This window comes from Tachypleus tridentatus, chromosome 13 (genome assembly GCF_004210375.1).
Source record: "Tachypleus tridentatus isolate NWPU-2018 chromosome 13, ASM421037v1, whole genome shotgun sequence".
In the NCBI taxonomy this organism is placed as follows: domain Eukaryota; kingdom Metazoa; phylum Arthropoda; class Merostomata; order Xiphosura; family Limulidae; genus Tachypleus; species Tachypleus tridentatus.
The window spans coordinates 32,256,887-32,284,358 of NC_134837.1; the positions used below are offsets into that span (position 1 = coordinate 32,256,887).

The 27,472-nt window shown below is 33.2% G+C and overlaps 1 protein-coding gene and 1 long non-coding RNA gene across 3 annotated transcripts in view; one reads left to right on the forward strand and one right to left on the reverse strand.

Annotated features, from left to right (window-relative positions):
* LOC143237185 (uncharacterized) overlaps positions 1-6,106 on the forward strand; it is a 40,361-nt gene extending 34,255 nt beyond the window's left edge. For both annotated transcript variants that reach the window (XM_076476164.1, XM_076476165.1), the window contains exons 15-17: positions 688-1,654; positions 2,013-2,103; positions 5,735-6,106. The gene's annotated coding sequence lies outside the window, so the exon portion shown is untranslated. The remainder of the gene's footprint in view (positions 1-687; positions 1,655-2,012; positions 2,104-5,734) is intronic.
* Positions 2,655-27,472, reverse strand: part of LOC143237186 (uncharacterized) — a 49,365-nt gene continuing 24,547 nt past the window's right edge. The window contains exons 3-5 of the long non-coding RNA XR_013019910.1: positions 5,098-5,234; positions 3,414-3,764; positions 2,655-3,208 (exon numbers count right to left, since the gene is read on the reverse strand). This is a non-coding gene — a long non-coding RNA (uncharacterized LOC143237186). The remainder of the gene's footprint in view (positions 3,209-3,413; positions 3,765-5,097; positions 5,235-27,472) is intronic.

The following is a 27,472-nucleotide window of genomic DNA, read 5'->3' on the forward strand; positions in this document are numbered from 1 at the left end:
TGTAATATAATTTAAGAAACAAAATTTTCTTTTTTTTTTTTTTTTTTCTTTTTTTTTTAACATCTCAAACAATAGTTTCAGTCTATTCTTTATATAGAAAGCAACCAGTTAATTCATAGTTGCCCAGAGTTTAAGTTCAGAACAGCTGATAGCTAAGGAATTGAAACTTGAAAATGGCAACAATTATCACCCTGGGAAAGTAGATTTGGTATGAAATTAAATAAGAAACAAACATGTGATCTAGACTCTACTTGCATGGTTCATATCCCATCCAGTTTTAAGTACTCTGCTACTTGGAAAGGGTCTCATAACCATTGCAGGATATAGCAGATACAATGTGGTTGACATATCCCCCTCCAGCCTTCATCTTTCCGTGTCTTAATGTCAAGTCTTAGAGTTTGTAATGACATAAATCTGGTTTCCCTATCTGCATTCTGTAGTATTTTAATTCAACAACAAAAATGAACAAACTTGAATAAAACTAGAAAGTTATAATCTCATCCTGCTATTGGAAGAGGTAAATTCTTGAATATATTTAAAAGCTGACTGTTTGGAAGTCTTCAGAAATTTAAAGACTTTGCATTCAAAGTGTCAGTTTAGTAACTATATACACTTGTAATTTTTAACACTATCTTGGTTTTCAATCTGTGAATGATATTAAAATAAAATTGCATTCTTAATGAACAGGTTTGGATGACTTGAAACTAACTATTTCACCTGACAATTTACCAAGAGGTCATAAGATGGATTCTTGTAGCCCAAGTGCTCATACTCTGGGTGAAAGTGAAGAACATCTAAACTCATTTGTGTCCTCCCCTTCCCAATATCCATTAACATCCAGTAAATCATTTAGTAGCAGCAAATATGGAGAGAGTTCCAGGTTTTTTGCACCTTTGACACCTCAGGTGTGTAACACTTCTAATACCTCATGTTCAGGCATAAGTGTGAGATCCCCACAGCAAGATGGTCAGAAAGAAAAACTTGTTTACAACCAGGCAAAATTTCCTGTCACTACTAGTATAACATGGGCTGAGTCATTTAGTAACAATAGGGGTGGAGAAAGTTCAGTTGTTTTCAGACCTCTGACACCTCGGGTGTTTGTTACTTCTGATACCTCCTGTACCCTAACTACTCACACTCCAAGTGAAAGAGAAGAACATTTAAGCTCATTTGTGTCTTCCCCTTCCCAATATCCATTAACATCCAGTAAATCATTTAGTAGCAGCAAGGGTGGAGAAAATTCAATGGCTTTTAGAACTCTGACACCTCAGGCATGTAACACTTCTGATACCTCACATTCAAGTATAAAGATGAGATCTCCACAGCAAGAAGTTCAGAAAGAAAAACTTGTTTACAACCAGGTCAAATATCCTGTCACTACTACCATAACATGGGCTGAGTCATTTAGTAGCAGCAGGGGTGGAGAGAGTTCAACAGTTTTTAGACCTCTGACACCTCATTTGTGTGTTACTTCAGATACCTCACATTTAAGTATAAAGATAAGACCTCCACAGCAACAGGGTCAGACAGAAAGACTTGTTTACAATGAGGCAAAATACCCTGTCACCACTGCCAAGACATGGGCTGAGCTTTTACAGCAGGCTACATCTGGAAGAACTGTGTCAAGTCCTGTTGACAGCATCAGTAGTATTGGGTGAGTAATATATTAAGTCTCCTTCAAAAGTATTAAAAGCACATTTGTATTTTTCAAGGAAAAAATTAAAAGAACATTTCTAGCCTTGTTATTAGAAGAATGCAAAGAAATGCTATGGAAAGCTGGAGTGGGAACATGATGTTGAAAAGTGTTATTTTCTGTTGATTAGTTGTAAGATGACATAGGTTTAGAATCATTTTAAATGTTTGTAAAGTATTATTAGAGTTGAGCTTACAAGGAACAGCTACAGGTCAGATCTTTATTGAAATTTTGTATATTTGGAGCCCTCAGATAATTGTTGTGAACTGTTATTTTTTCAGTGTGACAGTGGTGTTCATGTATAACATAATATTTTCAGTAGCTCAGAGTGGATAAAGAAAGACATGTCAATTGCTGAAAAAATCGTTTCACAGTCGACACCAGTCAAATATTTGTCAGAGTTAGATCAGGTATGTGATAATGTATGTACTAAATATAAATGTGTAAGTTTATTGCACTGTGTCCATGTGTGTAACTGTAACTAGATCTATCAGTGGCTTAATAATAAGTCTGCAAGTTTATAATTGTAAAACCTGAGTTTCAGTACACATGATAGGCATAGCACATGTCACACGTTGTGTACCTTTGTTCTTAAAATTTAAGAAATAAATAAAAATTCTATTAAATGTGACATTTGCATAGTCCAAAAAGCAAAATTACTTGCTGAAGGTATAATATTATTGAGTTAATAACACTATGTAACATAAATTTTGTTCCTGGATAGTACGTGTTATTTCTTAATTGCTTATGTTGTAAAAGTAAAGAAAATGGCCATTATTTCCTTCAAACTTTGCTTTCGTGACCTGGATAATGAAATTTAGAAATTAACCTATTTTATATGTAAAAACAGGCAAATTTGCACATTTTCATTTACATAAGGTTTGAATAAGACAACATATGAATCAAGATTTACATGTATTTATTACTAAAGTTATACAAAAATGTTTAGAAGTGAGTAGTTTTTCGAGATTTGGGACTATAATGTAAATCAGTTTCATGTATCAGCCCCCAAATATAGTCTCCCATCATGTTTTTGTTCTACACTCCTTGGTAGCAGCATTCAAAGTCTAGTATATCTTTGTAGAAGTGCTTGCCTTGCTCCTCTGTGTATGCTTCCATGTTCTTGAATTTATCAAGATGAGCGTCAAGCCCATTTTGCCATAGTTCTTCACCAGAGCCTTAACCAGTTCCACATAATTTTTGGCCTTGTGATTGCCCAAGAAGCCCTGAACCACTGCAACAAAGCTACCCTCAACTTTTTTTTCCTTCCTACTGAGCTTGAGGAATTCTGTGCACTCCAGGATCTTCTTTATTTGTGTTCCAAGGAAGACACCAGCTTGGATAGCTAAGGGAAGAAGTCTCAAAGGTACTTGAAGGCTGCAGACTCCTTATCAAGAGCTGTGACAAACTGTTTCATAAGACCCAATTTTATGTGCAATGGTGGGAATAACATGTTCTGGAGGTCCACTAGTGGAATAGCAAACTTCATGGCTCTGTTTTCCCCTCTGTACCATCCTACAAAAGAGCAAAATAAAATTGTTATTATGAATGATAAATTTATTTCATCCACAATTAATGTGTGTAAGAGGTTCATGCAAAATATTTTATATGTAATATTTTTTCTATACTGTTAGAAATTAAAAAATAATTAATTAAAAGATATTTAAATTTTAAAAAGACTAAAATTTGTATAATATAAATTTTATATTTTCTGTCTTACCTTCTAGAGTTTTTTTGCTGTGCTAGCAGGTAAAATGAGGTGCCCAGGGTTTGTCTTGATCCCCGACAGGCATGCCGAAATATGTTTTGTAGGCTTCACACGTTTTGGCAGATGCTGTCACAGAGTACTTTTTTGCTCTTGTCTTAATAAATTAGCCACATACATAGCAGAATGTGTCTGGAGAATGCTTGCAGCTTATTGATGCTATCTCTGATAAAATCAGATAGGTCTGTGTGTTCACTTTGGCAGCTAGAACTAAACTGAAGTGGTGAGCCCCTGTATATATATTACTATGGAAAGTTTGAGAAAATTCTCTATCAGCTACTCAGCACTGAATCTACCTGGAATGTTCTGGAAAGTGGATAAATTTGAAAATTTCATTACTCAGGTCACAAAAGTAAAGTTTGAAGAAAAAAATAGGTCTTTTCCATTTACTTCAGGCACAAACAATTGGGAATAACACTTTCTGCCCAGGAACAAGAAAAAGTCAAACTTTTGTTACATAGTGTGATTAATGATCATTGCCAAAATTAAAAAGTAGTTAATTTAGAAGTAAATAATTTAAATGTATACTGAAGATAATTCCAGTGAATTTAAAATTCAAAGAAAGAAATGATAGAGTTGTTTCAGATACAATTCAGGTAATGTTTGGTTTGTAAATGTTGTTCAGCATTTAATTCAAATTGCTTACAGTCGTAGTGCTACGAAAAGAATTAAGATGGTCAAGGAAGTTACTCCTACAGGCACCACAATAATTTGTTATAAAGGATGACTTCTTTTTAGAACCAACTCTTTAGAAATAGGCTTTTGTTAACATTTTTGTTACTCTTATTTTCCCCATCCTTTTTTTTTAATATCATACATTTTGTATCCAAGCACTGGATTTTATATGCCAGAAAAATTAAGTTCCTGTTAAATTAAAATTAATATTTTTACATTGTCCTCCTAATGGTTAGTGATGTCAGATACGAGTATATTAACCCCTTGCTTTACCATACTAAGTATGCTGTCTTTCTTTTCAGTGGCCATATGAACATAGTTTCATAAGTTTTTCACACTGAGTTCAGTAATTGTTTTTGGGGTCATTCTCCAATTAAATATAAATCAAATACTTTTAGATATTTTATCAAATTTCCCAGTTTTTCTATGGTTCCTGGGAATACAAGCTGCCTGTCTGTCAAGGGGTTAAGAGTAACTGTAAACACAAAAAAATTATTTTTATATGGGGATCTGTTACAAGCAATATAATAACAACCCTTTGAAAACTGTCATTGGATACTTCTATAGTTATTTGCACTGTCAAAGCTAATATTAGTTAGTTTTATGTGCTTATTATATTATTATTATTATAAAAAATATGGTTTCTAAAAAACATTTCATGGGTAGAGCTACTACAGAAAATTCCTATAATTGAGTACTGCAAATCAAAACATTTGTATTTGAAATTCCAAACACATGTACTTCAACTTTTCAGAGGTTAGTATGTTACCTTGCATACAATTGTAGTTTTGATCCAGAAAAATTGCAGAATGTTTATGGAGTCGTTTACTATAACCATACAGTTACACATATGAAATCGTGTAATTGTATGGTTATAACTTTTTTCTTGAGTTCAAAGATCGAATATAATTTTTGTGACACCTCAGATGCTAATGCATCACTTGTGCTTCTTGAGCAGATTTACCTGGTGATGCCCATCTCCTGTCCAGGTAGTAATCTCTGATTTAACAATGACAGAGTAGAAGGAAGACTGCCAAATCTTGGGATACTCGTTTGCCAACAAAAAACAGGATAGACCTTCACCTTATAACACCCCCACTACTGAAAGAGAAAGCATGTTTATTAATGGAGATTTGAATCTACAAGCTGCATATTGAGAATAAAACACTAACTACCTCTCCTTGCCAGCCTTACCATTATAACTAGTATAAAAATTTATGTTGCATTCTGTAATAATGCAAATAGTGATAGAATTACTATACTGTAACCTTAAAGGTGTGGTAAAATTATAAATAAAATAGTTCTTCCAGCTAAGATACTGTTTCACGTACTGTTAGGTTGTTTTTAATGTGTATTTATACTGCATGGTTCTAAGCTTAAACAATATCAACTATTGAACATAAGAGTAATAAAGAATTTGTTTGAATAATTTAATCATTATAGTCAATTTAGTTTAACTAGATAGTTAAACTACATTTACTAGAATGATTAAATTAGATAGTTTTCAGAACCATAAGTTAACTCATTAAAATAATTTGTATTTTGTTGTAATCACTTAAGAATATACACACAGTTTGTTTGCTTTTTGTTGTTGTTTTCAGGAAAAAGGTATTATAGAAGAACCAGATTTAACACTGTTAGGTTCCGAACTGAGTTCCATTACATGTGGAAGACAAGACGACCTCCACAGGACCCTGACAAGTGAAAAAGATTTTGATATTACTCAGGACAGCTTGACAGAGGACCACTTCACTTTACTACAAGTAACTTCTGCTCCTTGTGATTCCCATAGTGAAAGATCATCTGTACCTCTAAAGGTTTTGCAAATGAAATCAGTGCCAAATACGTCACCCTATTCTGTAATTAAAAGGGAAGTGGAAGTCAGTAGTCCTTTACTAACAGAAGGATCCTTAACTGAATCACTGTTGTCATTCCAGAAACATGAACAAAGTTGTTTACAGTACAATTAGAAGGCAACTATCTTTTTCGTTTTTTGTATTTGTGTAAATATTTAGGCAGCTGCACATTTAATTAGATGTGAAAAATTAATTATTGAGTATTCAACAAACAGTGCACTTTTAACTTTAATAGTCTTTAGTTATTTGCATAATAGTGTTTTAATAACCTCAAGTGGTCAAACCATTTTTAGTACAAGTAATAACCATTTTCCAATAAGGTACTTCCCTCTTCTCACAAGATTAGCTGTTTCATTTGGTGTTGCTGTCTATATGCAAACTTTTTATTATGCATTCCACAAACCTCCTTCACCCCCTTATTGGAATCAAATGATTTCAACATGTCTCGTATAAATCATCACACATTACCTCAACCAATAGATGCATAGTATACTCACTTGATGCATTTGAACATCTTTCTTTATCTTGATTAGTACTTTAAATTGTATTAATTATTGAAGTGGTTTCAATTTAATATTTTCAAGAATTCTGTTAACAGTCAAGTGCACTTACATTTATTCTAATAACATTTTACTTTATTTCAAAGGCTTCTCTTGACATGAATTCTAAAGTTCATGTCACCACTTTGGGTGTCTCACATTCGATATGCACTTAACCACAGGTTTCAGGTGTTGGTGACCCATCTGGAGCTTTGCTGGCTTTTATTTAGAGGGATATTGAATATTATGTGGGTCAAGCTTTATGTCCAGAACTCCCCCACTTCCTCCTGAACATGGGGAATGTAGGCAGGCTCATTAGGACTCTGATTGCCTGTTTCCACCTATTGAATTTGCCATGTCTTCCTCTGCCCTTCCTCAGGATTCTGTTAAAGCTTTCCACAGTTTCTTTGAATTTTATTTCTTAGGTATGTGATGTTCTGTCTCTTGCTCCCTATATCTTATGACCCCATCCTTCATTATCAAATGACTATATTTCCCAAACTTATTTGTCTTCCCCCATTCCCTTTACATACAAGTTTATTGCCTCAGTTAGGGATGGTGGTAGCAAACATTATCCACTGCAAGCTTCTGATCAGTATGCCCTCACATATCATAGGACACACCATCCATATCTTCACTAACAGCTGTTAGGTTTGGTTTTACCTATTTAGGAGCAAATCCTAAATCCCCTTTAGTCTCACCTGTGCCCAGTGTTCCCACTTCTGTCTAATCTTCTTGACTGTTTTTGCTGTACCTTTCCACTATCCATCTCCTGTCTGAGGCTTTTCACAGAAATCACACTCCAGGATAATCCAGAATCTGCATATGACTCCATTTTTTAGATGATTCCTCTTTTATGTGGTCCCAGAGTACTTGGAGTCTCGGTCTCAGATGGCATCTGCAAAACAGCTGTCTTCTCTTTCACATCTGATTGTCCATTTACTTCAGTCAGAGCCAAGTATGTTATCAATTCCAGTTTCCTGTCCTTACCTATTCCTCTTTCTCAAGGTGCCAATAGTTCTGATGATTACCTTGCATATTTGTGTCTCGTGGGAATTTGACTTATGATATTTGTTCCTCAGTGGCATCCTTTCATCATCAGCATTTGAGTTCTTCAGATTTTGTCAAAGGGACTTAAAATTCAATTTCTTGGCCCAACTCCCTTGTCACAGATACCTGTTTTCTTCCCTTATTTTCAAGATCCTATAACTTTCCAACATGTCTCAAAGGCAGTACAGGATCTCCTTACCCATCAAAATATGAAACCTGTTCCACACCATTCTCTTGGGACTCTCATCTGTTTGTAGATCCTATGAGGACTAGGAATTGGAGGACTGTAATCGATCTGTCCCAATTGTTATGTTCACCTCCTATGTTTCATCATGAAGTTCTACCTCACTCAATGAGCATTTTCTCTGGGTCTGTGAGTGAGCAAGATGGACATCTCCAATGCCTATCTGCATATTCCCATCTTGGTACAGTCTCATCCTAGCTTCTGCTCCTTATCTTTTTGTCAGCTTGTGAGAGCTTTTGCTCTTAATCTTTGTACCTTAGGCCTGCATTCCATTTTTAGATGGGTAAGAAACTGCTTCTGACCCATTTCAAACAAAAGTTGCCCAAACACATTTACATCTCCTTCTCAAAGCTTCTCAGGTGAGATGGTTGATCAAATTGGGAAATTACTACCTAATAACTTTTACATTTATGTGTCTTTTTCAACATTTTCCTCAGTTAGGTCCAACCTTCTCCTCTCCAACTTTGTTCTATGAAATTATCAGTTTACCATGCTATCTGCTCTTTCACTTTTACGAACAAGGTTCTGTCACTATTAGGAATGTAGTTTTCCATGACACCTCTCATCCCCTTCAGCCAGGTACACATGTAATGTTCCTTCATTGGACTTGCATAGTCAATGGAACCTAGCTCAGAATCCCTTGGATACTCACATTACCATTCCTCCTTTCTTTGTAGATAATCTCCTTTGGTGGTTGGACGAGATCCACATGTCGATGGGTGTCCCACTTCTTCCTATTCATCTGGAGTAACATCTGCTTATAAATGCATCTCTTTAGGGCTGGGGTGCATGGGTCAACCAACAGGAAGCTTCAGATCTTTGGTTTGTGGATGAACAGTCCTTACATATCAATGTCCTAGAGCTGCTGTCTGCTTGCCAAGCTTTTGATCACTTTCTTCCCATTGCTAGGCATTGTCTGGTGATATTCTGTTCTGATAGTTAAATGGTGGTGACTAATATCAATCACCAAGACAGCATCACATCAAGATCCCTCCGTTTTCATACATTGGACCAACATACAGCACATTCATATGATTGTGTATCATGTCCTGAGTGCTTTCAATCTCATGGTGGATCATCTATTCTATCCCTACACAATTTATTTGACAGAGTGGTCCCTTCATTTTCTCATTTTCAGGTGGCTTTGCAATATGTGGGGTTTTTCTCATCCTCAAGCTTCAGCTATAGATGCCTTCAACCAGTACTGGTCATAGAAATTCCTCTGTATTTACCTTCCTATCCAGCTGCTTCATCAGGTAGTTTCCCTTACCTGTGCCACTCATGCTAGGCCATCCTGATCGCTCTCTACTGGTTGGCTCAATCATGGTTTCCTCATTTCCTCTGACTCTAATTACTCCCTCCTGTACCACTTCCCTTGTTACCCATCCTCCTTTGTCAACCTCAGTCACTAACTCTGCATCTTGTATTTCACATCCTCCATCTTTACTCCTGTCTTTTGTCTGGTCCTTGGCATGGAGATTTAGTTTCTTCCATCATATAGCTCTTCATATGGCTTGATCCATCCATCCTTCCTCCAAGGACATATAAATGGAAGGTGGTTCACACATAGCCCCTGGCACAGGGATTTCCTTCTACTTGTCCTGTTGTTCCTGGTATCTCTGAGTTTCTAACATGGCTTTTCAACCAGGGGTCTTCAATCTCCTCAATTTCAGATTATCAGGCAATCTTATCACATACCTTCCATCTTTCCCATTACAAGAGCATTTTCTTTCACCTTTCTTTACCATGTTAATCCGTTCCTTCCAGATTATTCGACCTCTTAGACAATCTGCTCTTCTGGATTAGGATGTTGATGTGACATTCCATTCAAACCTATTTCTTTGTGTTCTTTGTTTCACTTGTCCCTAAAGATGTATTTCCTTCTCTTTTTAGCCTGTGGACGTTGGCAGTCTGACTTGGTTGCCATCAATGTTACATAAACGCTTTTTCACCCTATCTATCGTCTCTTTTATCCAAATCATTCCTTTCTCCCTAAAGTTTTGGTGATTCATGACGATAACTCCTCCTTTTTGCTATTTCTCACCTCTGTGCAGGACCCAGAGAGACTATGTCCTCTGCATGTCCTTCATTGTTATACTGTTTGCATGGCTTTTTTCCATGGTTCCTGTGGCAACCCTCTTTATCCAGAGGTTTCTCCCCTGTGCTCTTACCAAGCAATAGTCCAATAGAGGTGTATAGAGAGAATTACGTGCACCACATAAGTGTACTATGCTTCTACTGGCAGAATTGTGATGCCTGATGATTTACATGAGAAACATTGGTATTATTTTTTATTCTAGCAAAGGGGGAGTAGTGCAGAAGACTCTTGGCATACATGAAAAGAAGTTTGCATACAGAGGGCAGCACTAAATTAGGATAGCTAATCTTGTGAGAAGACGAAAGTTCCTATCAGAAATATATATTCATTGTAGGGAAATTTTAACTTTCATGAAACCAATTTCAAACTGGTATCTTATTTTCTATGCTTGTTGGCATATTAATGTAGTTCACTGCTCAGGATGCTCCACTCTGCAGTGGGGTTTGTTTTGTTTTACATTGTTTGTAGTTTTTATTAATGTTAAAATGATTACCAACATTTTATGTAGGCTTTTCTCTTGTGACCCTAAATAGATAATTAGTCAGATTTTTAGTAGCACTTTCTTAAATGGCAATTATTTACAAGATGTATAAACTGAAAAAGTATTTATACATAATAACTTTAAGAAAACTGATCACTTAAAAAATAAATTTTTTGTACTGATTGAGTGTTATGTAATGCCATGGGTAACTTGTTTGACGTGCATTAGTAATAAAGTCCTAAATCTTCTCATTATATGTGAAGCTTTTACTTAAGTGTTTTATATTATTGTAATTCTATTGTTAATACTTACAGGCACCTCAAAATCATTTTGTTAGCTTATTCAACATTCAATAGAAAACCTGTCACCACATGAAGCAAGATTTACTGAGTAAAGGTACGGCATATGTTGTCCAATTGTTACAAGACTGACTGCAAAATTTACTGCACAAAATGTGATTGTCGACTAGTGTTAAACCTACCATTCTATAAATCACATCAGATTCTTTTAATCTGTCACAGAATGTACCATGGGCAATAAAAAAAATATGTTCAGTGATACAATGTAAGTCATTACTTAATTCTGTGCTCCCTTGAACAGGGTTGAAATCAAAATGTTATTTATGAACTAAATTGAAAAATTAGATAAAACACTCTGATTGGTAGTTGAGACCCCATAAAAATATTTGCATACAGAAGTATTTATGTAATTAAAGTAGTTTGTTTTTGAACATCAAATGTAATTTAATAATTAATTTTAATTTGAATAAAAGAATAAATTTAAAACTTGACATACAGCTTTGTCTAGTGGTGTTTTTAATACATTTTAGATTATTCATTTTGAATTTGGATCTGTATTCTTGTACGTGGTAATTCACTAGAAGTGAACAAAATATACAATGTTGTGCTAAAAGTAAAATAAAAAGTAGCTGTTTTAATCATAATTTGCAAACTCTGTTGTTGTTTTGGTGAATCTTAAAAAACTGTCTTCAGGTTATATCTTTGGTATCATTATCTGTACATTATCATGTTCCTATTATTATTATATGTACATATCTTTCAGGTATAAAGTTTTAACTTTTAAATGATCACTCTGAGTTGTCATCAGTTTTACTGTGATGTTAACTATGTTGAAATATGTGTGAGATCACACCAAGGCAGGTAAATAAAGCACCAGAAATAAAAGGTTCCAAGTGTACTTGTTTAAGAAGTAAAAGTTAATCTGGAACATTATCTCACAGAAATTAAAATGGTATATGATTCTTTTTTAGTTGAACCATCATGGCTCAGCATAGCTATGGCTATGGTAGTGTTGATATATGGATCAGGTTAGCAGAACAGGTGTTAAGTGTAAACTTTTGATGGCTATCGAGTTTTACACTCTAGGCAAACTTTTCCATGTTTCATGGAGAAGAAAAGGTGTTTACTAAATGTTTAAAACTGGAAAACTTCATGTAATTTTCTTTGACTTCATGAAAGAATAATTTCAAACATTTAATGAGTTGATTTAGATTTTTTATAAGTATATAAAATTAATATATTATGATTTATTAGATAAAATTAATAATGAGAAGTTTATCAATTAACTATTTTTATGTGATATTAAAGCATATTTTTTCTCATATATAAACAAGAAGATATCTGATACATTTGATTTTAAAAATTGTTTTTCTTATTTTTTGATTAATGAACATACTTGATACTACCTTGAATAAAATTCAAAATGTATATTTCACTTAAAACATTTTTGTTATAACTTGATTATAATAACTTCTGAATTCAATATATTTCAAAATTGAGCATTTAAATTTTTCAAAAATAAAAGTTACTTTTTAAAGCATGTACCCTCATTATTGAATTAGAGATAGTGAAATTTAAAAACATTTTATCATATTTGTATTTTTAACTGGTTAATAAATACACTAAACACTGAAAACAAGTAAAAGGTCAGTGTACATAACTAGTAATTCTGTAATTACATTAAGCAACAAAATAAATCTCTATGCTATTGGAAAACCTGTTTTTGAGTAATGTGATGATGCAGATTCTAAAAATCACATTAAAAACTACCTTTAGTTTTTGAGCTACAACAGAAGTCTCCCATTGTGCTTTGATAGAGACAAGTCACAAATCAGATCACTTAGCTCTTCTGTGAACAAATATATGGCAGTTTATGTTTAGGTGTCGCAGGAATAGAATTACTTGATGAAATTGAAGCATTGTTTTCTTTGCAAGATGACTGTTCTGTTTTTTGATTTGCTAATTAATGTGATACTGGAAGACCCATAGCCATGAGGTACATTGCTGATGCAATATCTGGATATTTAATGTACTGTTTAGTTTTGTCTGAACATCCAGAAACATTATTCATACAAAAATCACAATGAGTTAGATTATCCTTGGGCTCATATCATATTGTTGGAACTGTGGATGGCATACTTGCTCTCTCTTCTTATTGGGCCATTGTGTCAAGCCAGATGTTAAAACTGTACAAAACACATGTGGAGCCACATGTTTCTCTTGGTCACCAGTTTTACACTCAAAATAGTGACAGTAAACTACCTTTATTTAATGGATGATGTTTTTCTTTCCTGAAACTGTAATATATTTTCCACAAATTTAGTAAAAACTGTTTGGGTGATTTTTGCACTTTAATTGAACTGGTGAGAGCCAGCATTTCAAATTATTTTCTAAAAAATATATAAAATAATTTATGTTTACAGAACTAGAGTTTAAAATATTTTAAAAACAAAGTTTTGCAGAATTTAATTATATTGTGGATATGATGGAAGGAAGAGGATCAGAATTTGTTTTGACTCTAAAAAGTGACCAAATGAGAAAAAAGCATCTGACTCCACCACTCTTATACGAAGTCAAGGAACTTCTTTAATATTTTAGCAAACTGAGTATGTGAGGATTCTAAGATTCCCAGGCACAGCAAGTGAGCATAGAAATGAAGCAGAAGTGGTGCAATTCACTACAAATATATTGAGAACAAAGAGCATATATGAAGAATATATTTCAATTTTTACACCAATACAGCACTGTCAGTGTTTGAAGTTATCAAAAATATATGCCCTTTACCCATTAAACTGTCCAAGTAAACTTAATTTCACAGCACAAATCTGTTGTGAGTTAATTGCATATTATTTAACATAGTGTTAATAAAATATTGAGATGTTACAAAACTAAAACTCTAGAGGAAATAAACAAATTCTGGCTACATTATTGGAACCAGCACCACCAAATTTCCCAGAATCACATGAGTTTTCCCCACTAGCAAATTTCTGTTGTCCAGTGTTATTTAAGAAACTGTAGCTTTCCCAAAATTTTAATATATTCATGTATGTATTCCATACAGATGTGTATGTAACTACTTATTCTAGTTTAATTGGTTAGAAGTTCTGTTTTATTAATAAATTGTAAGCATTTATATTATGTTTACTCTAAAAATTTAGATTTCATAATTTTTTTTTCCCAATTCACTACTATAATAAATTCACAGAATTATTGATTTAACATAGATCTAAATAACAGAAAAACATTAATGTACTGTTTATAATGTACTGAGTTTGTTAAAATTGTGTGTCTGTAATATCTTGCTCAGTTACAAATATTAAAAAGTTAAATGTATTTTTACTGGGACACTATTATTGATTTACCAAGTTTCATTTTATGTACTCCAAGTAGATATGTCATATACAGTTTGTTGTGTAAAATGTGATGTCATTACAATGTAAATATAACAAATCTGGAATTTAAAAGTATACGTATAGGGAGTATAAAAAGAAAACTAAGGAAATAAAGCTGGAGATACTCCAATTGAAAACCCCTATATTGGCTCCATGCTGTTACCTATAATTACATTTGGTAGAGTCAAAATAAGAATTTATGGCTTGAGTAAGTGATGTCTACAACCTTGTTTCATTACATTTTTTTACAGTCTATTTAGAGGTTTTGTCTTCCAAATTTGTTATGTTCAACTGTAAGCAAAGAATTATTTGATATGGTAGTAACTTTATACATTCTAATGATGATAAACATAGGTAGTAGCCAGCTGATATGGTTCATGATGATTTACTGTAGCTATTGACTATTTGATCACATTAGTTTGAGATGTATAATGTAAGCTGCAGTTGGAGATATGTTTGAGAGTGTAGGGAGTGCTTATAATTTCATTGTAACTAAATTATCTATATATAATGCATAGCAATAGGCAAGTATATGCATAGGCTAAGACACAACCCCCACTAAACATGTATAAAACATCACCATAAAGAGACCTTAGTGTTTTTTAAGGTAATTATTCTATGAATGTGTATAATAAAATTTAACATTATGTATATAGATTTTTTAGCCTTCACTTTGTACATAATATAAAGGCTGGCTGTCTAAAAACATCAAATGTTTTATGCACAAAGCATTGAATTTCTACGTGTTAGTCATCTAATGCTCATATATTGTTGGCTGGTAATTCCTGTATCACCCTGTACTTAAAACTTTTAAAGGAACACTGGACATTTGTAAAAAAGCTAACTTCAAGGTGTAATGGTAACATCATTTACACTAGAATTATGATTTTTTTATCTTGTGTAAATATAATATAAAAAATTGACTTTTCAATACTTCTACAGCCTTTGCAGTACCTTATTTAGTATTCTGCAAAATGTTTGGGTGCAAAAAACCAACGCACTTTTGTTGTAGGCTGGCAAGGGAAGAATATTAATTACAAATGGGCCAGATTCAGTAGATTTTCTTTTCCTTGTAAGTCTAATACGCATGTGTGTGTGTTATGTATACAGCCTCAGCACTCAATAGTAAAGGTTTTAACGTGTTGTTTTAACTAATATTTACTGCCTTGGGTGCTTCTTCCCCGAACTTCTATTACGTTTATGTGCCTTCCCTTGCGATCCTTATTATGAACTACTGTTGTGGTTAATGATGTGGATTATTGTATTAGTCATATTGTAGTCATATGGTTAGTTGTGTTGCGGTATCTTATTAAATAAGTAATCAGGTTATAATAAACTATTTTTGGTATGTTTTGCGGAATTGCTGTGCATGATATAAGTTTAGAATTACCGCTATCTGTTAATGGATGTTTGTGTATCAATTTATTACCAAAGACAGTTTGATGAAAATTATAAGATGTCGAGTTCATAGAAATGTGACTCAAATTTTCATTTCTCACAGAGGTATACATATATATTGTAATACAAATTGTTAGTTTTACAACTTGTGACTTAATGTCATGTAACTTTTGTTTTTTAATAAAAATAATCTGTCTTGATTCAAATGATTCTTTTGTTTAGTTTTTTGTTTATATATATATACACAATCCCACGGTGAAATGTAAACATTTGGTCATATCGTTGATAACTTGTAAATAAATTTTCACCGTTGATGAGAGTTAATCATTATGAATAGTAAGACAAGAATGTTGTCATACAGTTTAAATATAAATTGTAGCTACTTCTCAGGGCCCGGCCTGGCCAGGTGGATTTAGGCACTCGACTCGTAATCTTAGGGTCGCGGGTTCGAATCCCCATCACACCAAACATGCTCGCCAGTTCAGTCGTCGGGGCATTATAATGTTATGGTCAATCCCACTATTTATTGGTAAAAGAGTTTGCGGGTGGTAATGACTAGCTGCCTTCCCTCTAGTCTTACACTAATAAATTAAGGACGGCTAGCGCAGATAACCCTCGAGTAGCTTTGCTCGAAAATTCAAAACAAACCGTCTAAAATGATAGTGAAAAAAACTAATAACAAAAGTTAAAATAAATATACTCTATAGCTTATAAATTAAACAACAGGACTAAATGTGAAATTGTAAGTCATTTATAACAAGGAATTAATCACCGAAAAATCTTATTGTAATGTCAAACCTTAAACGCAAGTTCATTATTTAAAGTTCCACTATGGTTCAACGATAAACGTGGGGGTTTATACGCTAAAACTCTAGTGGGCACAGTGCAGATATCTCGTTATGTAGCTTTGCACTTAAACACACACGAAATAAACATTTAATTAAACGAGGACCATGATGAAACCACCAGGGTCGCACCTGATCACTGCTAGCGGGTGCACCAATCCCTGTCTGATATCCTATAGGACTTATGATCTTAAGCCTAGAAAAGTCAAGTAGATAAAACCACAGGAATCTCAACATGGACACTGTGACTCATGAGTAAAGTAAAAACAGAAAACAAAAGTTTCCTCTGATAGTAAAACCATGAGCTTGGAGAGCTGAAGAAAAACAATTAGCTGTTACTGAGAAACTATTCTGAGTTATGAAACGTACACCTTAAAACTAACAATTAAGTAGGTACCACCTCCGGTGGCTCAGCGACAAGTCTGAAGGTTTATAACACTAAAAATATGGTTTCTATACCTGCGGTGATCCGATAACTCACTTCATACCTTTGGGTAACACACACACACAAATAAAATCATAAGTAATAACTACATTTCTCAAACTTCAGAATTTGTGTTAAAATCGTTCTCTTATGCAAATAAGGTTTGTCTTAAAAATAACGAAAATTGTATCTTAATTGAACACTCTGAAAATGCAGACTTTAGTAACAAGTATTCGGTGTTTCATCCTAAATAACACCCTGTATCACATATAGGTTTAAAAGTCAGGTTAAGACCACAGATTTTAGTCATAACCAGCCTAAGCTTACAGTGCTGAACTAACTCTTGACGACGAGAAACCCATTTGAAATAAAAATGTATCTCAGAACGGCTGATATAGGTATTAACACTTTTACTAATAAAGCAGAGAACAACGTTTCGACCTTCCTATGTCATCTTCAAGTTAAGACTCTTATTTCTTAACCTTGTTAACGTTGTTTTCTCTTTATCAATAAAAGTGTTAATACCAATACCAGCCTTTCTGAGATACAGAGCTGAACTAAGGTTACTCAGCCAAATGGTTCAGGAATGATGGCCTAGTGGTCATCGGTACTCAGCTTCCTAGGTTCACGGTCAAATTACAGGTCTAACCCACCCAAGTATTAAGTGATTGGGTAAGGAACAAGGAAAGGTAATTTGTAGAAATCAAGCAATCAATGGAAGCACTAAAGTCTGGCAAAGATTCAAAGTATGGTGGATAAAAAACACTATATAACAAATATTACTCTCGTAAATTTTTAAGTTAAATTAATTTTGGAGTAGACCTGCAAGAGACCAACAAAAATCTTATATCAGAAGAAAAACATGACCTGTATGAAACGTCACTTTGAAGCGGTATGATTTATACATATATATGTGTTGTTGTTGTGTGTTTTTTTTTGCAAGACATTTTCTACCACGTTTTTCCTTTCGTTTTGTCTGAAGGATGGAACTGGGCTCGTGTCCGTGGTAAATAAATCGATTAGATTATTCGACTCTGTAATTCTAAATCAGAAGCTCACAATTTATTAGGCCATGTGTGGTAGATTAAGCATCTTGGAGGATTGTTTGTTTGTTTGTTTTGAATTTCGCGCAAAGCTACTCGAGGGCTATCTTCACTAGCCATCCCTAATTTAGCAGTGTAAGACTAGAGGGAAGGCAGCTAGTCATCACCACCCACCGCCATCTCTTGGACTACTCTTTTATCAACAAATAGTGGGATTGACCGTCACATTATAACGCGCCCACGGCTGAAAGGAGCATGTTTGGTGCGACCGGGATTCGAACCCGCGACTCTTGGATTACGAGTCGAACGCCTTAACACGCTTGGCCATGCCGAGCCCGCATCTTGGAGGAATTTAAAGTTGGTTCATCATTTTTCGTCTTAGTGGTATGAATAGAGTGGCTACAAAGGCTTAAAACAAATTCAAACTAAAAATTCACTTAAAATAGCCTTTAAGGTGGATTGGTTAGGTATAATCAACAACTGAAGTTCTCGAAATGTCCGTGATACGCATGACAATACCAGCTCCTTTTTGGTATCTTATGTAAACAAGAGTTAGAAATGACGATAACCATCCGATATTTCAATGTAACCTTAACCAATAAGTAACTTAAGTATCATAATAATATGAGCTTTAAAGTGAATGATTTAACATTTTGATTATGTCAAGGGATAGAAAACTGGTATTGTCGTTTTACCTTGAGATAAAGAACACACTTAGTTACAATACGAAAACAAAAAACAAAGTCTGTGGTCTTCTTCACTGTGGTCGGGTTCTATATATTCTAACTAAAGATGATAATTCAGATAATGTACTCGTGACAATTACAGGTTCATTTTATATTACTTTGAATTATGCTGTAATTACTAGTTCTGCTTGGAATTACACTCATGTTCTGTCACTAGTTTCCAGAATGTCATGCCACCCAAAGGAGGAGACTAGCCTTATTATTCAACAGAAAGAAAACAGAGCTCCACGGTGCATCTATATAACTTTGTATTTCCCCAGTATTCCAGACATCGTAAAAACATAATAACTATTTATTAATGCACTGCCCATTTGCAGAGGCATACATACATACACTAACCTTGACCATATGTGGCAGCTTTTAAACGGGCTTAACTGTCGCCCATAGCTGGGTATATTTGGATCACGTAGAACAGACAACGTGTACAACAGCTTGGAAAACGTTATTTGGATAACTGTGTTTTCTATGTTGTAAAATGGTTACACCCATAATATATGCATTTGACAATCATATATAAATTATCAATGTACACTATTTTCACTATTCTTAAAATTTCTTTTTTTTTTTAAATTAAATATCCCTTTATTTTAGAAGTGTTTGAAGTAAGTGTTTTAACATCTGATTAGGCACTTAAGACTAAAGCCGCCGAATGAAATTTCTAATTGCTTGGAGCCATATTAAACGGAAAATAAGAGCGAAATTATTTGAACTGAGACCATTAATATTGAGTAATAATATGATTAGCACTAAATAATTAAAACATTCAATAAGCTTTAATTGAATTCCAAGATTGAACCTTAGTAGGTTTTGTTGTTGTTTTGTAAACTTGGAAACTAAAAGGTCAATCGACCTTCAATGAAATATATTTATAGCGATTTCACAGAAAAATTTAGTGCTCTATTTTTCACGGTTCTAATATTACTGAAATACAAAATCATATAACATATAAACAATATCTGAATACTTTACGACTATTACCAAATATTTCAACACACAAACATAAATATCTTGTATAAATATATTACATATTTATACATTTTACTGCTAGGCCTCGTTTCCATAGTTTCCACTGTTCAGTCTCGTAAGAACCAGTAAAGCATTAAATTAACCTACACATTACTTACTGATACTAATAGATGAAAATGTTCTCAGCGTTTAACGTTAATGACAATATTTCATAAGCAATTTCACTAAAGTATCTCACCTCAAAAACTCATGATCTAACAAATCTTGATGGAAATATAATTAGAAGAACAATACGAATGACTACTTTTATGTTGAATTGTTATGTTAGGCTATTCAGTGCACCAGATATAGTTACATAATTACCTTCAGAAGGTAAAGTGTCAAACTGTGATAATTTTCTATGATAGTTTGCAAGTTCCCGACGGCAATGTCATTCTAGTTTTAGTGGTATTTAAAAGGGCCCAGCATCGTATTCTAACCAATAGAAAATGCGATGAAATTTTAATACTTAATATTTAACATAAAATATATCCAAAACGTCTATAAAAAAAACAAATATTTATAATTAAAATTACAGGATATATTTAAATATATCCACCCATTCTTTGTAGTGGTAGTGAATGACTGATGTTTTTTTCATAATATTCCGAAAATTCAGGTATTATATTATGTTGCTATTTACGGGTCTAGTTGTTTGTTGTCGTTGCGCTTTTATTCATCATAGATTGGAGCTAGTATTACTAGAAAATGTCCTATCGTAATTAATTAAATGCTTTATTCGTTGAGACAAGAATTTTAAGTTTCTAGACTTTTTTAACAATTTAATTAATCAATTATATATGGCTTTCAACTTATTTTTCTACGGGAAAATAAGATATAATCAAACAGATGAAACAAAAATATCACGATACTTTAATATTGACCAACTGCTTAGACGTGTAGATGGCAGTTAATTGCTTTGTGAGTTCTCTAGAATGTCAATCAGACTCACAAAAAATTAATTAAAACGACATGATCGTTATTTAAAAACTTCAATGTAAATTTATTGTAGATTTCAGTAAAATATGTTGTAATTAAATTGGTCAAAAACACTGTGAAGTAGCAAACGACCATGATTGCACACTTAAGGAACGAAGGTAACACGCTAACGTGTTTTGTATTCAGTCATCAGAAGACTGGTCACGTATAAGTCTACGTCAAGATTTGAAGGTTGCTAAGGCTTAATTGTATAATTAATATAATACACTATAAGTCATTCAAAATTCAGCTATTCTCTCATAATTGTAGTCTTAGTAGGCAAAAGAATACACACTGTGTATAACGTAATTTAACTACAGACAAAATACCTTAGACTTTAAAAAAATGTTTCATTTCCACTATGGTATGTAATTGTAATAGTTTGTATTTTATTTCAAGACTTTACAATTCTGAACTAATAAGTATTTTATATTTTACAAAATGATTGCTAATAAAGAATAAACAAAATTAGTTTATCCAACTCATAATTTTTTACAGAGATAAGTAAAGATAATTTATTCAAAATGATTACTTTCTCTAGCAGCAGGAGAAAAAAAAAAAAAGAGCTCGTTTTAATTTTAAAAAGTAATACTAGATGCCGCTACAATCATCTCTCTCTTTTTTTTTTGGCAAAATCCTAAATTTAAAACTTTTATGTTATATGATGTGTATTATAAAAATTAGTTGTACTAAATCAAAGTCCATATCATATTAGCCAAAACTGGTTTGAATATACGATATCGCGAAATGAGACAAAATCTACTCGCTATAGGAAAGTAGTCAGTGTACTAGGAATTATTACTTGCATGTCTAAAAATAACAACATTGGTCGAAATACTCACTACTTGGTTATTTTAACAAAAATCAGAAAGGTCTCAGCGTCATATTACTATATTAACATACTGAAATAATCAAAATTAATACAGCAAAAACATGAACGTACCCACTAACGGTAGTTATGACCAAGATGTATACAGTAAGCTGTATTATAATATCTCATTGAAAAATGTACTTAAGTGAAAAAAAAAATATGTCAGTTTTTTTAATGTTATAGCCATAAAAAGCATGGAAACTATTTGTAATACAGTGAGCTTCTTTCTAACCGCATTTATACAACAACAATTGTTCCATCGAAAATTTCTCTCCCTCCTGGAAGCGAAGTTCCGCGTCAGTTAACATGCGATCAGTACTACAGACGTCCAATCAGAGAGCAAGTTTGGGAAAATGCGGAATCTGATTGGCTTGTTGGTAAGCTCTGGTACACTAACCATCTTGATCTGTCTCAGCCCGAGCACCGTAGCAATGGCGAACATTCATTCGAAAAACGAATTCGATGAATTGCTTTGCGTTCTACCCCACCTAATTTAAAACGTTATTTTTCCAGATAAATCTAGCACGTAAAGTGAATTATCAGGTGAAAATCAAATGTTAGAACCGTAGTTTAAAAGTAACACAAAATGTTGTTGTTGTTTTTTTATGAGTAACAAATATCTCAATGTGCAAACTTTCACTCCTTGATTTCCACCAGTTCCACAGTTAATATAATTTAGACGATTATCTCAATAAATTTCAATCTGATTTTACAGTTTTTGGAAAGTTCAGAAAAATACAGTAACTCTCCCTTCCAGAAACTCGGATACTTACGTCTACCAAAGAATAATACCCAAGTTTTTAAAAATGTTATGGTTTGGTTTCGAAACCATTTGTTAGAAAACTGACGTAATTACACAACAACCTTAAAGAAATATATTAAACAACTTCTTAATATTTGTTTTCAACATCGTAAGTTTTCATTATAAGTTATATGTATCTATATTATTTAAAATTCGATATATTTGTACAAAAACTGACTAAACAGTTTTTTTCGAAAAATGACATTCGAAATCATTAAACAATTACTGACGCCGAAAAGAAATCCTACAATTACTATATAAAATAAAAATCACGTTTATATTTTAAAATTTTGCAGCTAAATTACCAATATTTTTTTTACATTCTTTAGAAATGTAAAATATATTTAATCAAAATATTAAGTTTCATCGTAATACAAAAGATACGTATCGCTTAACGTTTCGCTAACTGAATAAAATAATTGATTTATATTTGTGAAAGTTGAAGAAAGTGATCAGTAATAATTTGATGCTATTGAAATATATAAAATCGTCACGGTTAACTATTTATATTTTGATTAGGATAGGCTATTTGTAATATATAAAACCGTGACGAGTAACTACTTATATTTAGATTAGGATAGGCTATTTGTAACATATATAACACTGACGATTAACTATTTATATTTAGATTAGAGTAGGCTATTTTTATATCAATTTCGTGATATGTGAATGAACACTGCTGTATTTCGTCCACTGAGGTAGCGGCACTACTGGGCGTTTTAAAAAAATAATAATTTTTTACTTCCAACCTAAAGGCAAGTTTATTAACTGAAACTATCAGAAATTATAGTTGTAAACAAGTTGTCATTTACAAGAACAAACAGTTGCTTCTCCGTAGTCGGATTTTTTTCAGAGTATTTGATTAAATTTGAAATCTAAAAAATCCTAAAATTAAAACTTTTGTTGCTGTTTCATAAAGGTTATAGATATCTGCTCTTCAAATGGAAGCGACCTCGAAAATTTGAGCGACAGCGAATATTACATGCGTAGTCTACTTTTAGAGAAAATAAAACGTATTCAGCCAGAGTTTAGCACATGTTACCCACAGTGGAAGTATAAATTCGTGTTCTGGTTCAGGATTTTTCAGTTTCTTAGTTTGCTATATATTTCGTTAACCGTGTACTTTGTCAACAAACACGTCACAGCAAACAGAGGCGCCAATGTAGACGTACTACAAGAGCCAATACTCTGATTGGGCTAAGACCATTTTCGACTTAGTAGGGGTGAGCGCATCAGGCTTTGACTAGGGAAGTACAAAAAATAAGAAGTTTCAGGCACTCGTAAATATAAACGTTTCGTTAACACCGCCATATTTGTTGCATGCAATACAGAAAACTATACTGGACTATGTGCTGTGCGCAAAGCATAGAATTAAACCCCAGATTCTAGCTCTGTAAGTTCGTGGATTTACCACTAACTCATGATGGAAGCATAAAAAAGAAAAGAAAACACATCTTGCTCTTTGCATGAATTCAGTTAATGCTGTTGTAATTTTTAGGCTGAATATTGGTTTGAAAACATGTTATTGTATTAAACATTAAATAATAGCTTAACAATTTCAAACGTTTCTAGAAGTTACTTTTTGTTTTGTTTTTCAGGGTTAAGATAAATTTTCGAAAATTTAGCTGTAGGCCTGTTAACTTACAGTGTATATTGAATTTATGGGAACATAAAAAACGTATTCTAATTGACATTTTTATGAAATATTAAAGCACACATTTGATATATGGATTCTTTACGTGAGAAGGAATCTTAATGTCTAACACTCTTTCGCTTCATTTAGTCTTCAAAGATATCAACTAATATACTAAAACTGTAACAATCTTCACATTCGTTATATGAGATACTAAAGCAGTTTACGAACAAACTTTGTTAAAAGAAGGAAATGCTTATGAGTTGGAAATTAACTTTGTGGTCATGACTCTGCGACTTTATCTTCTGGTATAATTCCTTTCCTGAAAAGTTACAAGGCTCGACATGGCTGGGTGGATTAAGGCGTTCGAATCCCCCGTCGTACCAAGCATGCTCACCCTTTCAGCCGTGGGGGCGTTATAATGTACGGTCAATCCCACTATTCGTTGGTAAAAAGAGTAACCCAAGAGTTGGCGGTGGGTGGTGATGACTAGCTGCCTTCCCTCTAGTCTTACACTGATAAATTAGCGACGACTATGGCTGATAGCCCTCGTGTAGCTTTGTGCGAAATTCAAAACAAACCAAACTGTGAAGTTACAAAAACGTTTTAAAATATCCATGTCCAACGATACACATTTAAAATTAAATTACAATAAAAATTCTATTGTTAAATCACACAACTAAAGGATTATAGTGATAATATATGAGTAACTAGAAAATAATATAGTATATATATATATATACGTGTGTGTGTATATATATTAGCAGAAAGAATATTATGTTATAGCTTTTTTAACCTTTTCTTAGTGGTGGATCTATTCACGTGTCGAAATGTCATGTAACAGCTCCGTGGGGGATAGGGTGCGCATATTCCATTGTGCAGCCTTGTTCAAAACCAACAACACTGAATTAACAATAAATAACAGTGACTACACATCAGCTTATTTTAATGTATGACTATTTTATGACTATGGGAGAATACTTTAGCAGTCTTAATGTAAGGACGGTACGGACGACTGAAGCAATACAAAAGTCATTTCGTTTTTTTTTTTCTTTACAGGTCATCAAAAACAAGACATGTATAGCTGTTACTTGGTATAGTCGCTCTGTCTTTTGTGTTTATGCCGCTTTTCAGCTATCCAGCGCGTCCCAAAACCGAACATTGGGGAACGGGCAAACCGAACTTTCTTATTTCCATTCATCATTATCTTTCTTCAATAAGCCTACCTAGTTCTAACAGTAACTATAATTTTATGATCATTTGATAGAACAAAACAATATTCATGATCTTTGACTATATATTTCATTTTTATTATATGCAAAAACTATAAAGCTTTTGGGTACAGTCTATATCTAGTAGCCCATGAACGTCATCTTATAAAAAAAAGTTTTAAGGAAGAAATATATAGTTATATAAAAAAACACTTAGCTGGATACTGAAAAACAAAACAAAGAAGATGAGGATGAAAATGGACATATCAATTAGTGATAACATAGCAAGCTAAGCTGTCTCGACTTTACGTGGAAAATAAAATTCTTACGTTACAAGCTTCTTCACCGGAAAAAAAAAAAACACACACAACAACAAAAACAAATAGAATCAGAACCATAAAAGTAGGATTCTAAAGTTATCTACGAGAAAGAAAGATGGGATTTAATTAAAATACCAAGCTTTTGATAGACAAAGTGTAGAAGACAGTAATGTACAAATTTTATTCTCCATGTAAAGTCGAGATGGCTTGATCTCCTACGTGATCATTGTAGTCATCATCAAAATTTGTTGTATTGGTAGAATCCGTAACAGAATTCTTTAGCTCGCTCCTGACACTCTCCAAACATATAGGCTTGGTGGAGTGGAGCACTGCCACCTTCCCTCGCTTGTCACACGGACCAACTCAAGAAAGAAAAAATATCCCACAGAATCCAGATCCTCACAAGTTAATGGTACAGCTCTCTCTCCTTTTCCTTGTATTTTTCTGTGATTATAAACCGGATCAAGTGATATGTCTACTTCCATCTCTAACTTGTTTGATTCTTTTTCAAGCTCAATTGCTAGGAATAACTTCTTTATTTAGCGATAAAATTTTCCTAACATTTGTATATGTTATTTGTAAAAGATATACTGTTATACATTCATTTTAATATCTACTCTTGTTTCAGTTCGATACACGTGACGTATATTTTTGATGTGTATTGCGCAAGACCCTCCTGTTCTCTAAATTTGCAGAAGATTCTCGAGAGCAAGAATCAACAATATGTTTTGCAAAAACACTAGCGTGTCTTCGAATATTGTTGAACTTTGGATAATCTCGTCTAATTAGTATATAAACCGATGTGCCAAGATACAGTTTTATATTGTTTGGTTCCTACAGTCAGTATACTTTAAACCTCGGAAGCTATAATTTTGATTAACGTTTATTAATCAAAAGAAAAAAACACACAGAATTTGACCAAGAACGTTATAAATGTCGAACGTTTAACTTCAGTGAATTAGCTTCGGACGTTTGCATTTCTACGAGGACATTAAATATCTTCGTCGTAAAAAGTCAGCTTATAAGCTTATAAGTTAGTTGTAATAATATCTACTCAAAATTAACTTGCTCGTTGTGGACCTGGACTGTCGATGAAATATTCAGTTCTAGACCAGATAGAAGACTCAGAGTAGTTTGTCAGTTTGTTAAAACTTTTGTATATAAACGAATATTTTTAATAAGCATTTGGAATAATCGTTATTCTAAATGGTAATGTTGTGTGTATATTAAAATATATTTGTGTTAAGAGAGAAAATTATGTGTATCAATCTTGTTGGTAAGTAACTTAATTTTAACACATATCAACATTTAATTAACTTCAAAATTCAAATTCAAATTTCCGGTCATTTGAAATCGGAATATGTAGCGAACGTAACACAAATCAGAGACTCAACTGGGATAAATTATAATACATAATATATTCTACAGAATAATTTAGTTCCTTTGTATTTAAGATGAAATTCCACAACCTTTAAATCTTAAAGTTAAAAGTATTTTATACGTTTTTTTTATGTTCATATATTTCCTTTTTCGCGTGTGCAATTATTTTTTATAACGGAAAATAAAGTATCCTAACCAAACTATATGATTTAGATTTATAAGTGTCTATAATTATCTCTATTTTTAGTTTTTGTTCGAGTGAAAGCTGTTTTCATAACTTTTATTATTATTATTTTTTGATAACATAAAAGTTATTTGTAAAATGTAACCTACATGAGCTGAAATTCCGATATGCGTTTGTGTAAACTTCCAAATAGAGCGTCGTGCGACTCGTAATCCGAGGGTTGCGGGTTCGCATACTTGTCACACCAAATATTCTCGCTCTTTCAGCCGTGGGAGCCTTATAATGTTACGTTCAATCCCACTATTCGTTGGTAAAAGAGTAGCCCAAGATATGGCGGTTGGTGATGATGACAAGCTGCCTTCCCTCTAGTCTTACACTGCTAAATTAGGGACGGCTAGCGCAGATAGCCCTCGAGTAACTTTGCGCGAAATTCAAAACAAAACAAACCAAATAAAGCGATGTATTCAAAAAATTGACGAAAGTAGGATTTAACGACAAGACGCAAAAAGATGTATAATTTAATAATGAATAAATATGCAC